Genomic DNA, 5,793 nt, shown 5'->3' on the forward strand with positions numbered 1-5,793 from the left:
TGTCTGATGAGCGGATAATTTATACACTTTTTGGCATTATTTTTACATAGTTTTCAGTATGATTTAGTTAGTTTTTAGTATATTTTTATTAGTTTTTAATTAAAATTCACATTTCTGGATTTTACTATGAGTTTGTGTGTTTTTCTATGATTTCAGGTGATTTCTGGCTGAAATTGAAGGACTTGAGCAAAAATCAGATTCAGAGGTTGAAGAAGGAGTGCATATGCTATTGGATTCTGACCTCCCTGTACTCAAAGTGGATTTGCTGGAGATACAGAACTCCAAATGGCGCGCTTCTAATTGCGTTGGAAAGTAGACATCCAGGGCTTTCCAGCAATATATAATAGTCCATACTTTGAATAAGTATTGATGACGTAAACTGGCGTTCAACGCTAGTTCCATGCTGCATTCTGGAGTCAAACGCCAGAAACAGGTTGCAAAGTGGAGTTCAACGCCAGAAACAGGCAACAAACTGGCGTTCAACTCCAAGAGAAGCCTCTACACGTGTAAAGCTCAATGCTCAGCCCAAGCACACACCAAGTGGGCCCCAGAAGTGGATTTCTACATCACTTACTCAATTCTGTAAACCCTAGTAACTAGTTTAGTATAAATAGGACTTTTTTTACTATTGTATTAGACATCTTGGGACGTTTAGTTCTTAGATCATGGGGGCTAGCCATTTGGCTATGCCTGAACCTTTCACTTATGTATTTTTCAACGGTAGAGTTTCTACACACCATAGATTAAGGTGTGGAGCTCTGCTGTTCCTCAATGATTAATGTAAAGTACTACTGTTTTTCTATTCAATTCAACTTATTCCGCTTCTAAGATATTCATTCGCACTTCAATATGATGGATCTGATGATCGTGACAGTCATCATCATTCTCAACTTATGAACGCGTGCCTGACAACCACTTCCGTTCTACCTTAGACTGAATGGATATCTCTTGGATATCTAATACAGGGGACCGAGTCCGAGTTATTAGTGTCTTCGTGGTATAAGTTAGAACCCATGGATGGCCATTCCTGAGATCCGAAAAGTCTAAACCTTGTCTGTGGTATTCCGAGTAGGATCTGGGAAGGGATGGCTGTGACGAGCTTCAAACTCGCGATTGCTGGGCGTAGTGACAGACGCAAAAGGATAGTAAATCCTATTCAAGTATGATCGAGAACCGACAGATGATTAGCCATGCAGTGACAGCGCATTAGACCATTTTCACAGGAGGATGGGATGTAGCCATTGACAACGGTGATGCCCTACATAAAGCTTGCCATGGAAAGGAGTAGGATTGATTGGATGAAGACAGCAGGAAAGCAGAGATCAGAGGAACGAAAGCATCTCTATACGCTTATCTGAAATTCTCACCAATGAATTACATAAGTACCACTATCCTATTTTATATTTTATTTATTTTCATCCACTATAATTTCTTAATACAATTTAATCCGCCTGACTGAGATTTACAAGGTGACCATAGCTTGCTTCAAGCTGACAATCTCCATGGGATGGACCCTTACTCACGTAAGGTTTATTATTCGGACGACCCAGTGCACTTGCTGGTTAGTTGTACGAAGTTGTGAAACAGATATAAGATCATGAACGTGCGTATTGAGTTTTTAGCGCTGTTACCAAGGAATGGAATGATCACGATTTCGCACACCAAGTTTTTGGCGCCGTTGCCGGGGATTGTTCGAGTTTGGACAACTGACGGTTCATCTTGTTGCTCAGAATAGGTAATTTTCTTTTTGTTTTATTTTCAAATATATATATATATATACAAAAATCCAAAAAAAAATTTAATAAAATCATAAAAATCAAAAATATTTTATGTTGTTTGTTTGAGTCCTGAGTCAATTTTTAAGTTTGGTGTCAATTGCATACTTTTATTTTTCTAAAATTTTTTTTTTCAAAAATTCATGCATTCGTAGTGTTCTTCATGATCTTCAAGTTGTTCTTGGTAAGTCTTCTTATTTGATCTTCATATTTTCTTGTTTTGTGTCTTTTCTTATTTTTCATATGCATTCTTGAATTCTTAGTGTCTAAAAATTAAAAATTTTTAAGTTTGGTGTCTTGCATATTTTCTTTTCTTGAAAATTTTTCAAAAATAAGTTCTTGGTGTTCATCTTGATATTCAAAGTGTTCTTGGTGTTCATCTTGACATTCATAGTGTTCTTGCATGCATTACATGTTTTGATCCAAAATTTTCATGATTGAGTCAATTTTGTGTTTTTCTCTTTCATCATTAAAAATTCAAAAATAAAAAAAATATCTTTCCCTTTTTCACTCATAAATTTTCGAAAATTTGAGTTGACTTTTTCAAAACTTTTTAAAATTTAGTTGTTTCTTATGAGTCAAATCAAATTTTCAATTTAAAAATCTTATCTTTTCAAAATCTTTTTCAAAAAAATCAAATCTTTTTCATTTTTCTTATTTATTTTTGAAAATTTTAAAAATATTTTTCAAAAATCTTTTTCTTAATTTTATCTCATAATTTTCGAAAATATTATCAACAATTAATGTTTTGATTCAAAAATTTCAAGTTTGTTACTTTCTTGTTAAGAAAGATTCAAACTTTAAGTCCTAGAATCATATCTTGTGATTACTTGTGAGTCAAGTCATTAATTTTGATTTTAAAATTCAAATCTTTTTCAAAACTAATTTTAATCATATCTTTCTATTATATCTTTTTAAATCATATCTTTTTCAAAAAAAAATTATTTTAAAATATCTTTTCTAACTTCTTATCTTCTTATCTTTTTAAAATTGATTTACAAATCTTTTTCAACTAACTAATTGACTTTTTGTTTGTTTCTTATCTTTTTCAAAACCACCTAACTACTCTTCCCTCTCTAATTTTCGAAAATACCTCCCTCTTTTTCAAAAATTCCTTTTAATTAATTAATTGTTTTAAATTTTAATTTTAATTTTATTTTCCCTTTAATTTTCGAAAATCATCAACTCCTTTTCAAAAATTATTTTCGAAAATTTCTCTCTCTCATCTTCTTCTATTTATTTAATTACTTACTAACACTTCTCTTCATCTCATATCTCTGCTCCTATCCTCATCCTTGTGTTTGGATTATCCATTCTTCTTCACTCTTATTCCCTTTCTTCCTCTACTAACAATAAGGAACCTCTTTACTATAACATAGAGGATTCCTCTTCTTTTCTTGTTCTCTTCTCTTTCATATGAGCAGGAACAAGGATAAGAACATTCTTGTTGAGGCTGATCCTGAACCTGAAAGGACTCTGAAGAGGAAGCTAAGGGAAGCTAAAGCACAACTCTCTGGAGAAAATTTGACAGAAATTTTTGAAAAAGAAGGAGACATGGCCAAAAATAAAAATAATGCAAGGAAGATGCTTGGTGACTTTACTGCACCAAAATCTAATTTACATGGAAGAAGCATCTCAATCCCTGCCATTGGAGCAAACAATTTTGAGCTTAAACCTCAATTAGTTTCTCTGATGTAACAGAATTGCAAGTTTCATGGACTTCCATCTGAAGATCCTTTTCACTTCTTAACTGAATTCTTGCAGATCTGTGATACTGTTAAGACCAATGGGGTTGATCCCGAGGTCTACAGGCTCATGCTTTTTCCGTTTGCTGTAAGAGACAGAGCTAGAATGTGGTTAGACTCTCAACCCAAAGATAGCCTGAACTCTTGGGATAAGCTGGTCACGGCTTTCTTAGCCAAGTTCTTTCCTCCTCAAAAGCTGAGTAAGCTTAGAGTGGATGTTCAAACCTTCAGACAGAAAGAAGGTGAATCCCTCTATGAAGCTTGGGAGAGATATAAGCAACTGACCAAAAAGTGTCCTTCTGACATGCTTTCAGAATGGACCATCCTGGATATATTCTATGATGGTCTGTCTGAATTAGCTAAGATATCATTGGATACTTCTACAGGTGGATCCATTCACCTAAAGAAAACGCCTGCAGAAGCTCAAGAACTCATTGACATGGTTGCTAATAACCAGTTCATGTACACTTCTGAGAGGAATCCTGTGAGTAATGGGATGCCTCAGAAGAAGGGAGTTCTTGAAATTGATACTCTGAATGCCATGTTGGCTCAGAATAAAATATTGACTCAGCAAGTCAATATGATTTCTCAGAGTCTGAATGGAATGCAAGCAGCATCCAACAGTACTTAAGAGGCATCTTCTGAGGAAGAAGCTTATGATCCTGAGAACCTTGCAATAGCAGAGGTGAATTACATGGGTGAATCTTATGGAAACACCTATAATCCCTCATGGAGAAATCACCCAAATCTCTCATGAAAGGATCAACAAAAGCCTCAACAAGGCTTTAATAATGGTGGAAGAAACAGGTTTAGCAATAGCAAGCCTTTTCCATCATCCACTCAGCAAAAGACAGAGAGTTCTGAGCAGAATCCATCTAGCCTGGCAAATATAGTCTCTGATCTATCTAAGGCCATTCTAAGTTTCATGAATGAAACAAGGTCCTCCATTAGAAATTTGGAAGCACAAGTGGGCCAGCTAAGTAAAAGGATCACTGAAATCCCTCCTAGTACTCTCCCAAGCAATACAGAAGAAAATCCAAAAGGAGAGTGCAAGGCCATTGAATTGATCATCATGGCCGAACCTACAAGGGAGGGAGAGGACATGAACCCCAGTGAGGAAGACCTCCTGGGACGTCCAAAGATCAATAAGGAGTTTCCCTCTGAGGAACCAAAGGAATCTGAGGCTCATCTAGAGACCATAGAGATTCTATTGAACCTCCTTATGCCATTCATGAGCTCTGATGAGTATTCTTCTTCTGAAGAGAATGAAGATGTTACTGAAGAGCAAGTTGCCAAGTACCTTGGTGCTATCATGAAGCTGAATGCCAAATTATTTGGTAATGAGACTTGGGAAGATGAACCTCTCTTGCTCACCAATGAACTGAGTGATCTGGATCAACTGAGATTACCTCAGAAGAAACAGGATCCTGGAAAGTTCTTAATACCTTGTACCATAGGCACCATGACCTTTGAGAAGGCTCTATGTGACCTTGGGTCAGGGATAAACCTCATGCCCCTCTCTGTAATAGAGAAATTGGGAATCTTTGAGGTACAAGCTGCCAGAATCTCACTAGAGATGGCAGACAACTCAAGAAAATAGGCTTATGGACTAGTAGAGGATATGTTAGTAAAGGTTGAAGACCTTTACATCCCTGCTGATTTCATAATCCTAGACACTGGGAAGGAAGAGGATGAATCCATCATCCTTGGAAGACCCTTCCTAGCCACAGCAAGAGCTGTGATTGATGTGGACAGAGGAGAGTTAGTCCTTCAACTGAATGAGGACTACCTTGTGTTTAAAACTCAAAGTCCTCCTTCTGTAACCATAGAGAGGAAGCATGAAAAGCTTCTCTCAGTACAGAGTCAAACAAAGCCCCCACAATCAAACTCTAAGTTTGGTGTTGGGAGGCCTCAGCCAAACTCTAAGTTTGGTGTTGAATCCCCACATCCAAACTCTAAGTTTGGTGTTGGAAATCTATAAAATTGACCTGATTACCTGTGTGCCTCAGTGAGAGCCCACTGTCAAGCTATTGACATAAAAGAAGCGCTTGTTGGGAGGCTGATGAGCGGATAATTTATACGCTTTTTGGCATTGTTTTTAGTATGTTTTTAGTATATTTTAATTAGTTTTTATTATATTTTTATTAGTTTTTATTTAAAATTAACTTTTCTAGGCTTTACTATGAGTTTTTGTGTTTTTCTGTGATTTCAGGTATTTTCTGGCTGAAATTGAGGGACCTGAGCAAAAATCTGATTCAGAGGCTGAAAAAGGA

At 36.2% G+C, this 5,793-nt stretch overlaps 1 non-coding gene across 1 annotated transcript; it reads right to left on the bottom strand.

Annotated features, from left to right (window-relative positions):
* Nucleotides 1–3,722: 3,722 nt before the first annotated feature.
* Nucleotides 3,723–3,830, bottom strand: LOC112724887 (small nucleolar RNA R71). The gene has a single exon (XR_003164027.1). It is a non-coding gene; the product is annotated as a small nucleolar RNA R71 (small nucleolar RNA).
* Nucleotides 3,831–5,793: the final 1,963 nt, after the last annotated feature.

The sequence above is a fragment of the Arachis hypogaea genome, chromosome 11 (assembly GCF_003086295.3).
Source record: "Arachis hypogaea cultivar Tifrunner chromosome 11, arahy.Tifrunner.gnm2.J5K5, whole genome shotgun sequence".
Classification (NCBI taxonomy): Eukaryota; Viridiplantae; Streptophyta; class Magnoliopsida; order Fabales; family Fabaceae; genus Arachis; species Arachis hypogaea.